General features: G+C 32.7%; 1 protein-coding gene across 1 annotated transcript in view; it reads left to right on the forward strand.

Moving 5' to 3' along the window:
- Nucleotides 1-8,841: 8,841 nt before the first annotated feature.
- Nucleotides 8,842-13,729, forward strand: part of LOC145682902 (uncharacterized) — a 1,185,542-nt gene continuing 1,180,654 nt past the window's right edge. Inside the window, exon 1 of the mRNA XM_081754263.1 lies at nt 8,842-8,975. The gene's annotated coding sequence lies outside the window, so the exon portion shown is untranslated. The remainder of the gene's footprint in view (nt 8,976-13,729) is intronic.

Consider the following 13,729-nt stretch of genomic DNA (forward strand, 5'->3'; position numbering starts at 1 on the left):
AGTGTTTTTAATTTGAGTTTTAAAATTTGTCCGATATTCAAACATGTCGCACAAAGCGGACTTTTTCGTTTTTCTTATAGACATTTCTGTGAAGAAAGTGAATAGGGTGCAAGCTCGTAAGCAAAACACTGCTGGAGTTCTTTTTCGGACTTCTACTCATACGATTCAGTTGAAGTATGGTGTTTACAGCCAGTAACTCAACACGGATACGCACTACATTGTGCATTACGGATAGTGGGATGACTTTATTATTTTGTTTAAGTTTCACATTTCCCAAAGTCTATCCAAACATTCCTTCCATAGCAGCCAATCCGATTTCCTTAGATTTATCAGTTGACCATTTCATTACCTACCATGCCAATGTTTAGGGACGCGAGCTCCGGATATGAAGGGAATGGAGAATGCTGGCAAAACCAACGCAAGAACTTCTTTAGATGTAATATGTCACGCGATTGACTGCTTTGGTACAGGTCCACATGCCGACCAGTGTGAAGTTCATGCCTATCTTTTTTAATAATTTTTCAAGACATTCTCGTAAGTGGCACGCTGCTGGCATACTTGACATACACCTAGATATTATCTTTTCAGTCATGTCTCCCATGGGTCAGTCCACCGCTGCTCTTCATTGCTCTCGCTAAAACCTGCTCAATCGTCATATCAGACCATGTACCACTCCAAAATATATCTTTTCTACGAATAGTGAAGTAACCGTCTCCTGCAAATAGCTGGAACTGATGAAGATCCATTTCATCCTCCAACCGCAACATTTCTTGTAAGTACAGATGTGCGTATTTGGCATACAAAAGATGCTCAGCTGCATAGAAGTATGGTAACATTTCTTACATGCAGTGAAGATCAAGATTCAAGTCTCCAGTTCTTTCGAATTAAAAGACGCATAATTTCTACAAGCTGAAAGTACAGAGCGAATAACTTAGAGATACGGCTTCTTTCTGCAGCAGTGTCAATGATTAACTTTAGGTCATTTGCAATTTTGATTGACTATGAATGTTGAACAACTACATGAGTATCGATATCTTCTTCAGTCATCAGAGGAATACAAACATCTCGCAATTGACGCACAAACTCCTCAGTGCCGTCTGATTCATTAATTAAACAGTATATATTGCAATTGCTAAGGGCCGTGTTGTGTTAAAAAAAATGAGCTCGCAAAGCACGAGCAATAAGAATGGCCTGGCGTTATCTGTGGCATGGAGTTACTAGCATACACACAAGACCAAAGTTCTTCAATGCCACTACCTTTCATTATATATGCAACTGTTTCCATAAATGACATTATAGAGTGAAAACCCCCAAAGTCTAACAACCACTGACGGTAATTCACCAGAATTTCTACATGCTGCTACATTGTCACATGCTTTAGAGTACAAAGGTTGATCCAACGTGACTAAGCACGCTTTTTTGCTTATTTCCTGTACATTCTTTGCTGGCAAACATAAGCGCCGAGTATACAGCATCCATGCTTATTGGTTGAAGATTGATAAGAGGTTGAATTACTACTTAATATGTTCGATACTTATGGTTGTTGCTTGTCACCAGCTGTATAAATCCATTCCTATTCGGGCAAGTTAGTGTCTTCAACCTTTTGAGAATCATCCATGTTACATCGTACAGAAGGTGGATTTCAGTTTGGATATTCAGAACACGAAGGTATCTTATATCTTCAATGATTAAATCCGAAAGGCCATTACCTTTTCGTGTGTATGTTAAAAGTGGCATATTCCATTCATCCTTTGACAGTGTACGTTTTTTGAACCCAGGTATTGCTCAATGATATGCGAGCGACTGAATATGAATGGACAATATTAGGAGGTATCCTCGTACCAGCAAGAATAACCAAGGAACCCGCTCCGTGTAATATCCCGTAACTGTAAAAAGGGTTGTGAAAGTATGTACGGTTGTCGGAAAGCAAGAATTGTGTGCTCTAATTTATGTCATTGTCGAGGAATTGGATGTATGAATGCAGAACCAAATGATGAAGACCATAGAGATGAACGAGATAATGATAACCTCATTGATTTCTAATAAAGTAAGTCCGAATGGACTAGTTACAAAAAATGTTCTTAAAGTGCATACTAACGTCTAATGTAAATATTAAGTTGATTTGAAGGATACTACGAGGAAAATTGCATTCTAGTTTAAACAAGATATTTTTAAAAAATTACATTCAAATGACTATTGTAGTTGAGAGTGATTTTAAGTATGTGAATTACGATTTTCCTATGAATAGGAGACTACCAATTTCTGCTACTTTCTAATGTTGTCAATAAATAATTTTTGTGCTATTTTTAAGTGATGTAAAACTATATATCATAAAAGCTTACTCCATTGTGAAAAACGTTGGCCATTTTAAAAGTAAATTAATAATGACGATAGTGAAAACGGTGGCTGAGTTTTGTTAACATACGATAATTGTCAGTGTTGCAAGGTTTGAAAACTTTATGTGAAAATCACGTTTTGTCCCGAAATTTTGGGTTTTGCGCTCCTTCCAGAAATTGGGCTTGATTAGTATAAGTGTTACCTCGTTCGAATTTATGTTTCTTAAGATTTCTAGTGATCTAAGATTTCCTCGTATATAACTCTTGGTCCTATGTAATAAAAGAAGCTGACTAGAACCGTGAAAGTGTATGTCACCTTATGCACTTTTGTACAAAGAGGTCAGAAAGTAACATAAGTTATATTTTTTCTCGGCTTGTATTGCACCGATTTGTGTCATTGTTGGCTATGATTAAGACAAATGCCAAGAGTATCTATTGATGGTGTTTCGTTGGTGTGCAATAACTGTCAGTGTTGCAAACTTCTCATGATTTCTGAAAATACCTTTTTTAAAAATAAAAAAGCTGTTTACTTCTTCCTCTTCTTCTAGAAATTTAGGACGATGGACATATATGTTATTTATTTAGATTCTCTGTCCTTCAAGCTTTCCAACCATATATGATTCATGGCTTTGTGATAATTAGAACGGTTGCTAGAAGAATAAACATAAAGGGTGACGATTTCCATAAATTCCTTGTCGTCATCTAAAGATGGTGGACATTTTTCAAAATTGCGGGAAAAGCTACAGAGGGATTTTAGGGGACTTTTAGTATGTTATTCCTGACACATCCCCCTACTTCCATACCAATTTTCAGCTTGTTACTAATTTGTTCCTTTCTCAATCCTATCTTTACTGGACTAATAGTTTTTGCTCTCTGTATATTAAATGAAATAGGAAGTTAACGGTAATTTATAAATCTTCCTTTTCTCTGGGGCATTAAGGATGAAAGTTATTCTTGGAAAGCTCTATCAGTTCCCGAAAATTGTATCTTACTATCTATTAATAGTTTCGCACCATAGTGATCAACGTTAGACAAGGAAATGGTCCATTTCATCCACTTCCGGTTTTACTACGGTGTTATGGGTAAAAATAAAAGTTGTCTTGAAACTTATAATCCTTTCCAAAAGCAGCGTTTCTCAATAACACTTTCTGGTCTCAAAATTTGAATCGGAAATGACTTAGTTCTATCACTTCCTGTCTTACTAGTTTTGAAACTGAAGATAAAGGGCGTCCCTGAAAAGCTTCATCGATTGCCTAAACATTTCGTGGTTATCTATTATCGTGTTTGCTCTGTAATAATAAACGTTAAAACAGGAAACGGTTCATTTCTACCTTTTCCAGTTTTACTGGAATGCTAATAATGAAGATTCAGGGCTACTCTTGAAACGTTTAATCGATTGCCGAAACCCGCGTTTTGCTCTATCTTAACGTTTTATGTGTATAGTGCTCAAAATTGAAACAGGAAATGGCTCATTTGTACCTCTTCCTGCTTCACCAGACTGTCAAGTATGAAGATGAGAGTATCTTGTAAACATGTAATCGATTGCCGAGTACCAGTGTTCCCTATTAATACCGTTTTTGTTCTATAATAATCAATATTAAAACGAAAAATGATTCATTTCTAGCACTTTCGATTGGCAAATCATCTATATTAAAGAAATCCTTATAGATAATCACTGTATCTATCTATTACAAAATACAATTTAAAAATTTGCATCCGTTCAAATGTTATCGTTCGGAGTAACGGACGTACGTGTGTACGTACGCACTAATATTACGATGTTACAAGTTCCAATACTTCATCCTAATAGTAATATCCGCACGTAAGAGGATCACGTAATATTTTCTCAATTGATTTCAAACCAGAGGTTCAAGTATATTTGTTTCACTTCTAGTTGAGTAGAAAGATTACTGTCGATATGGAATATACTGTTTGGTACTTAATGAATTATATAAGACTCCTTCTCGCTCTCCATTCAATACCACTCAATGTTTGTACTGGAAGTGATTGATTTCTGCCACTTGAGGTTTTAGCAGAAAGGTTAGAGTCGAGTTAGAACATTCTTGGCACTTCATTGACTACAGAAAACGCTTATCGCTATTTATTGCGGTTTCCAACTCTCAAGATAATATTTAAAGAAGTTTTAAATGAAACTTTCAAAGAATGGTACCACTGCTGCACCTAACACATGAAGTTGTTCCATAATGATTAATTCGTAAGATGATGTATGTGGATTTCTTAATGATAGTGTAATGAAATGCCTTCAAATTAACAACAAAATAAAAAGTTAAGCTTATCTCTCAAATTTTGCAAAATGGATGTCGAAGGGAACAGTCTACAATGACATATATATATATATATATATATATATATATATATATATATATATATATATATATATATATATATATGAATATTAATATACTCCACGCTTTCCGGTGGTTGCCACAAATCTTCGGATAATATTTGGTTTCATAATCGTAAACGGATATATATATATATATATATATATATATATATATATATATATATATATATATATATATATATATATATCCTGCATTATATTATTGAGATTATTAATTCTTCGAAATTCAAATATATTATTTAGGCTATTTTAGGACATGCACTTTCTTGACATAACTCATTCATATTTTTTCTCTGGTTGGAAGCCATAATGCTAACATTTCACTAGCGATATTTAAGAGTGTATAAACTTGGCATGCTTTAGCAAGGAAATAATTTATATACGTATTTGTTGAAATGAGAATAATTAACTGATGTAAATATTAAGATGGATAACTTGAGGCATATATTTTCTTCTCATATATCAGTTTACGATGCGACGCGCTTCATTATTCTCACTTTTGTACTACTTCTACTACATTATATGATGCCATTTTTATATGCTGCCACCGCCAATGCATGCTGAATGTACTTGTAGCATTTTTCTTTTAAACTCAACAATACTTACTATCCTACATGTAATGAATTATGAGCAACCTAGCTGGTTACGTTGAGATGTTTGTAAACCAACGAGTCAAGTTTTGAATTAATGAAATATCCAACTTTATAATTCACCTTCCTTTATTCTCATCATTTAATACATCTCCAAAATATAAGTGTTGTTTATATTGCAAGATGGAAATTGAAATAAGTAACCACACTAAAATTAGTAGCCTTTTACTATGGAAATACAATTACTATTGAACTACGATTACTATTGGATACTGTGGGTTTCACCCGGACATCATTATTTTAGTTGAGTTGACTTTGAGTTTAACTTCCCGTTGAGCAGTGAGGCTATATGAAACGTGGACCTAGTTATTAATGTGGAATCCGGATCACATGAGCTCCCGCCGAGAATCGAACCCGGGTCTCCCACGCCAAAGGCGCGTACGCTAACCGCTTAGCCACGGAGAAATTCAGATCTTTATTTGAATTACCCAATGTTTCCTGGATACAAGTGATACGTAATACTTGACTATTGAACTGGAAATATATTAATTGAGTGCCTGGTATGTGAAGTTAATATCAGAAATCGATGCGTATTACCTGATTTGTGATAGTAGAGGCCACCATGCCTTGCAAAGCAATGTTTAAGTCTTGAACTCGAATTGGGACAATCTATATCATGATGGAAGGAATATTTTAGAAAATTGCTGAATGCAATAATATAAATGGACGGTCTGCAAGCGCAAAGTGTAAACTATTTGCTTGTAACAAAACATAAAATTTTAGAGACACAAAACATATTTTTTTGTCTTTGAGCGATGGTTGGCAATATAAGAGACCATATTTAGTTAAGGACCAGAGGAGAACATTTCTTCTGATTTTAGATTATAGAAGTTATGATCTTAATTACCTTTAGCATCGCATTTTTTGAAACTTTTGATAGGTAGGTAATGATGCTATCATGTGGAAGTAAGACCTAATTAATGTGTGTTCAAATATATTTATCTTGCCAATTTTCTACCTAAGTTATGTCAAAAGTACTCAAAATCATTCTCGTGTCTTGTTTTGAACTAATGCCAATACTACTTTAGTGATCAGACTTCTCATGTGTACATTTTGAATTCTGAAGGTGTGTTTAAAAATGTTGTTACTCAACTAACGAAAACAATAGTAATACATTAAAAATGTTATATATTTTTTAAATTTCATAAAATGTTTAATGGATTATAAGCTGATAATGGAAATCAAACTGCCACTTATATTTGGAACTTTATGTTACTTTTTCCTTGTCTTCCTTTCTTTCTTCTTTTCTTTCTGATTGTAATAAAATGTTTTGTTCAACTGCAGTTAGTGCGTTTTTCATTTAGAAAGTGTCAAATAATGTACCTCATAAACCTAATTGTTTGTTGTTTTGTGGAACGAATGGTGCTATGAATGAGATTTACTTTTAAGTTTAGCAACCTAAGATGATATTGAATGACCGATTTTGTTTATTGTATAGCTATAAAACAAAGAAATTACATGTGCTTTTAGAAATTAAAGGTTAACAATAATAACTACAAAGCAAAAAAAATAAATTTGTTCATTTTAATATGTGGTGGCCAACTCTGACTTTTAGTTTCTAATGAACGTAGATAAGGGCAATATTTTGACAACAGTTTCTAAACCTTTAAAATTCTACTAGGAACTTCTGATGAATAACCTTATGCAGTATTCAGGAATGAAAACTATTTAAAATTTGCGTTTACGACTTTCAAAACTTAAACTATTTAGAAGAGAGTACAAAATTGCCGCATGAAACAAGCTACATATGCACGGTCTCTACAAGAGTGATATAATTTTTCATCGACTGAGGTAAATCAAAGCTACTCAATTCCGTAAATTACTTTTGATCTAGTCAGTGTTGTATGTATTAACATGTGTGTAGAGTTGCAACAGTTTCATATATGGATTTCTTTCTTTCGTATTCTACGGAAAGATTGATAAATGAACAGCGTATACGACCTGTCGTAAGCCTTTGAAAATATTTCAATAATTATCCTGATATATTTTCATTCTTCTTTCCTTCATATATTCTTCCTTTCATACCTTTATCATAAATATTTCTATTATGTTTTCTTTACCTACTGTCCTTTCTGATGAACTATTCTAAAAGAAGTTATTCTTATTTCTCCTTTCCCTTCTTCTACTTTCATCTTATTAGTTTTAGTGTCTTTATGTATTTTCTAATGTAATATATAGTTTTTCCGTTATAGTCGTGTACTATTATACACGATCTAATATTTGATTAAATAAAATCTTTGGAAGTCTGATGACTACTTTAGACAAGGAAAGGTGACCGTTCAACAGAGTACATGAAGTTACAGAAAACGACCCACAAAATAAAATTGTTTTCATATTACATTTTGGCGACAAGTTTTTCATCATTCCTACACGACTCCGAATAACGACACATCTAACATTTCACAACTGAAGTTTAAGGAAAAAAATACGAGACACTAGCCATGACTGGTCATAAATAAGTGACAAAATGTGTATGTTCAAACATATTGTTTAACAACTGTTTAACCTACAATCAACTTCTTAGTAAACTTTGACATATCGCTGGACGTTTCTATTTTTGACATTACAAACACAGTAACAGTTACTATAGATCATTGCTTGGCGAATGTTTTGCTCTCTCCTGCGCTGGCTTTACTGATTTCATGAATTCCTTCATAAAGTTGTAGGTGTCTATGATAATTAAGGCGACGAGTGCATAATGTGAGCTTGTTTTACAACGAATTAGTCTTAACTGAATCGAATTGGCTGATTTTGCAATATCCTGAGGATAGATCAGTTCTCTTCTCTGACAAACTTGGAGGTATATGCTTTCAAGTAGCATAGTTTATACTAGTTGTCACAGTGATTGCAAGTTGTGGTATTAAAATTTAAAGAAGATAAAACAAGGCGAACTTTAGTTATATAGAGTTATTAAGTATATTAATTACAATACAATTCTAGACACGGATACAACGTTTACATGTTTTATTGAAGCTTTATTTTGTGATTTGATCTTTTCATCTGCTTTCTACACTTAATAGAAAATTGTGTGAATATTTCCAAAGTCAGACACATCACCAGGAAAATAATCATCTTCTGCAGTGTACACATTATTATTAATTTCCTCTTAGAAATGTTATTTATATATCAGTTGTTTACATGAAATAAAGCTAAGTATATCAATATTTCGATTTTCGCCATTATCAATTACAGTTTCACGTAAATTTATCTCATATACATTTAAAGATTATATATATTTACCTACATAAACTGAATTAAAATAATTTGCGCCGTCACCAATAACTTCCAGTATAGAGTTTTTCTTTTACGTTCTATAGTTTACTCCTTAATATTATAAATATTGAATATCAAAATTAAGCTGCATAAATTTTCGTTTACAAAACTAACATGCCAAAGTAAGAAGTTTATAATCAAGTATGAATTTAAAAAGAATCACAAAATATTTTAATTTCTTAAATATAACAAATATAGGTTAACAATAGAACGAACTTGGTGGTTGGTTTTCTGTTGAGAAAATAAACAGACAAATTATATATACACCACTCGAGATTCGACACGCATCTCATGGATAGAACTTTATGTTATATTGTTAAAGTATAGCACCTACATATTATGAATATGGTAAGCTTTTCTTTTCTTTTCTTTGATCTTGTAGACGGTGTACCTCATTGCATTGTCATTAGTAAATATATTCCCCATCACAATTAATTTAATGAAGATAAATGTGAAATAAGATTTGTTCCTGTATATTAACAAAATTATTATTTATTTGTGTTAGTTTTGTACGTAAATTATTGGTGAATTTTGCATATTGCTTCACAGAGCTCGTTCCGCAAGTTTGTTCTTTTATTTCATTGTATCTATATGGACACATAAATCAATTATTTGTATTTAAGTAAAAGCAAATAGAATACAATATCTAACAGTATATGTTTTAGGTTAACTGACGTAGATATTTAAGAGTACTTATTACCATGGATTACTTTGAATTATTTTTAATTAAGAGTCCAGTAATTTTCGTACGTCGTCTGAGAAATTTAAGTTAAAGAGGTGTAGAGAAGTGCCAGGAGCAGGGTCATATTTGAGCAAATATGGTTTTGAAGGATTTACATAGTGGAGGATGCCAATGATGTGAATGTATTCGTAAGTCGAGAATGATTCCAAATAAAACACAGACTTATTCAAAATCTGCTACTGAGGTAAAAATTAAGTTGAAAAAGACGCTACGATTATTTAAAATTTAGAGCAAATGGTACGAAATACTCAGCAAATATTAGGGAGGAATATGTCAAAACTTCATGAAAAATAATCATTATATTTTTTAAGCTAGCTTCAGCGGACTGATGGAAAGCTACAATTAAAAATATTTGATTGATACATAAAGTCATTTAAGAACGGGTAACACTTCGTACTTATCTGTTACATAAATAAGGAAGGATAACACATAAATGATTAATATTTTAAAAGATAGAATCATTTGATTTAAAATTCGACGAAAAACGCCGAGTAATTGTTCGTGTTGAAACATAAACGCATCTCGAAGTACTGTATATTCCCAATCCTAAAACATATTATTATCACTACCCTCCGAGAAAGATCAATGTACTGGTGCGGAAAAAATACCGCTAAGTAAAATTCAACTCGAACGTAAAATTTGTGAATTTATTTAGTAAAATTAATGTTCGTACCTACAATAAGAATAAATTCTCACATTAACATCAAGATTAAATAAAGGCTACAAAATCACAAAAAATCAACAAAACTTTTAACTATATTTCATCAATAGTCAATAACACATTTCCAAGCATTATGTTAATCTCATTATTCAAATCCACAATGAAAATGAAAATGAAATCTTTAAGTTTTACGTCCCATGGTTATGCCGGTTAGGCTAAAGGAGACGGTGATGATGAGAGATGAGTGAAATGGTGGAATGAAGAAACTGGGAGGAAACGGGAGTACCCCGAGAAAACCCACGAGCACGGTGTTTGTCCACCACAAAGTTCACTTGGCTGGGGCTGGGATCGAACCCGGGACCCCAAACACCAGAGGTGAACGCTCTACCACTGAGCCACCGCGCCCCCGAAATCCAGAATGAGATTATTATTTAGTATCTTATATTATTTTTGAGTAATTGTTTAACAATTGGTCAGATGATCTCCGTTCGTGAGATATTTGTGAATAATGAGAATTTTAATTCCCATTGGGGAAGTATTTACTTTAAGAAAGTTCTGAAAATCAGTAGGCAAAAGGTTCACGAGTAATATTATTCCACCTAATTAGATTTTGAAAGAGATTATTCTATAAATAAAAACTTTTATCTTTTTAATTCTACTCTGGATATAGTATTACACAACTCAGTAGTACTGTGAATGGCGATACAAAAAGAGTGAAAAACGAAGTATTATGTTTTCTATTTCTAGCAATATAGTAAAATAAGCTGAATATTGAAGGAACTCTTCTTTATTTGTTTTGCTCATGAGCTATGGTTCTACGTAGTAAACTTTTACTTTATATTTTGCACACATGAACTTTGCTAAACGATCTTCTTACTTTATGGATATTTAGATTGGATAGAAAAGGAACACTGTTCTGAAGTTGTCTTCCCCTGAGTATGTAATTGTTATTTTCTGAAGTGCAAAGAATTCATTTGTATAATTGTGTGGATATCATGAAATAGGATTGAGAACTAGAGTGAAATATGGCCTGATGAAATGAAATTGCATGTAGATAATGCTACGAGTTCGCATATATGCTTGACATTTTACATGAGCCCTAGATTCAATGAATTTAATCCGAAATTGTTACGAAAATATACGTAATGGTGAACGATGATCGTTTCTTGACACAGAATGAGTATGATATCTGTGTCCAAAAACTAAAGAAGCCTCTCATGACATTATACAATGGAATTATCATAATGATTCTGACACGTTTTCCATCACGGGTTTGATCGTGAGTTTTAAAATGTTTTTCCACTTTTTTTTTTCATTTAAAGGAACTAAAGGGAACAGTGTGCTTGACATTGGAAACAATATTTGCAGTGTTTCTTTTTCATCCATGATACTCTAGTATTAATAAGGAACTTTTTGGGTTATTAAATTTAGATTTTTCTCTTCATTTGCAAGCAATTATTGTGATAGAACTTAGTAACAAATGGCAGAGAAGTGAACAAATTGTCAAACGTATATTTTTTCTCTCACATATGAACATACTAGTTAATTCTACGAAATAACACTAGAACGTAGATACACAATTAGAAGTTGAATCACTCCTGGTATAAATTTATGGATTTAAAATATAGAATATCACAATATCACACAACGTCAGAATCATTATTTAATAATATTTAAAAGATAATAATTTTGTTATTAATGCGTCCCAGTAAGTAAATTTATTCAGCATTATTCTCAAGACACACATAGTTTTGTTTGGTTTAAACTGGGCGATAAAATAAATTACCTAATACACACAGTTGATTATTCATCTAAAGTTCAATTTTGCTCAAAAAATAAAGCTTTTTCGAGAAGTTAAAATCTTGTTAGTGACATGGTAAAATCAAGTATAATACTCTTTCTTACTATGAATCCGTTCTTATAGCTTTCGTAGTCGGTTCTCAAGCACCAACTGCTCAATATAGTCAATAAATTGTTTTCAGCTCCGAGACATCTGTGTCTCGAATAAATGATTCGTTAACTGACCTTGCAATAGCGATACTATTTCTGATATTCTTTCATTTCGATCAATAGCGTACGCCTTAACTTGATAGTAATTTTCTATATTTCTGTGTCTCGTGAGATTAATAGCATCATTTATACTGAAACAAATTACACACTTTCCGTCCGGAATGGACTTATTTATACATATCTGTTCTCAAGAACATTATATATTATAATGTTTGAAGCTGCTTTACATTCTTAAACCCTTTACCACTACTCTTATATTTGTTTTCTGAGCTCCTAAGTGGTTAGCGTACTCGCTTTTGGCGAGGTACATCTTGGTTCGTCTCTCGGCGGGATGCTATGTGATTCTGATTCCACGTTAATCAGTCGGTCCATGTTTCATATAGCTTTGCTGTTGAAAGGAAAGTTAAACTCAAAATCAACTCACTGCTTACATATATATATATATATATTACCGTAGGATACATCTCAAACATTAATGTATTGGTGATGATATTCCTATTCAGTTTTCAGAACATGCTGGAGCTGAAGAATGATTTCGAGAAACAAGATCATTAAAATTTTAAGAATCACTTACATTACTTTTCTTAGACTAATCATCTTCTAAATTTCAATCTTATATAATGTCTCAAATCGTTGGAATGAAATTAGAGTTTTTATCATCAGCTTTGAATTAAAGTGTTATCTTAATATAATCCTTACTGAGAGACTGCAAGTATTTTTTCATACATTTGAATTGATCATTGTGTAAAATTGTACCGTTAAATAACTCACACACACACACACACACACACATATATATATATATATATATATATATATATATATATATATATATATATATATATATATATATAAGTTATTACCTCATGAAGTTCATTCAAGCACACAAAGCTATTAGAGAATTTTCGCTTAGCTAACAGTCTCGTGGGCTACTGATGCACTCCAAGAATGCAGGTAGTGCTTTTTTTCTGAAACAGATATCACTAAGCAACTAACAACTAAAACTTTAGGGCCAAGTAGAAAACTAGAGAGAGCTACAAGTCAGTGGTGATATATTCTTTAAAAGAGTCAAAATAAAAATATATAGGATGCAATAGTACTCCTGATTATTATTATTAAATATTCTGCCTTTCGGCAGGTCCAGGGACTGATGAGGATTTTTTTTCAATTTTAAATCTTCGCCTGGATCTGCACCTTCCTATTTTAACTTCCAATATTTCCTAGTATCTTTCAAATCATTGATCAGCTGTGATCTTCTTTTCCGTATTTCTCGCTTCGCTTCCATCTTTCCTTCTATGGCGGTGTGAAGAGGACAATTTTTTCGCATGATGTGTCCAATACAATTGGCCATTCTACGAACGAAAATGGCTAGAAATGTCCTCTTTTCTTCTATTCGTCTTAAAACATCTTCGTTTGTTGCTCTCTCTCTCTCTCTCTTTCCATTTTATCTTCTCTAGCTTCCTCCAACACCACATTTCGAAGCTCTCCAAATATTTTCTCTTTAACTTCCGTAATGTCAATGTCTCTGAACCATACAGTCCAATGCTCGATAAATAACACTTAACCAACTTCTTTTTAAGTCCAATATTGGTCCTGCTAGTTAAGAGTAATATTTTCGTTTTGAATGCTTCTTTAGCTATGTAATTCTTGACCTGATCTCTTTGGTGCAGTAGGGGCCTCTCGTCAAAA

This window comes from Thermobia domestica, chromosome 4 (assembly GCF_964235325.1).
Source record: "Thermobia domestica chromosome 4, izTheDome1.hap1.1, whole genome shotgun sequence".
NCBI classification, from domain to species: domain Eukaryota; kingdom Metazoa; phylum Arthropoda; class Insecta; order Zygentoma; family Lepismatidae; genus Thermobia; species Thermobia domestica.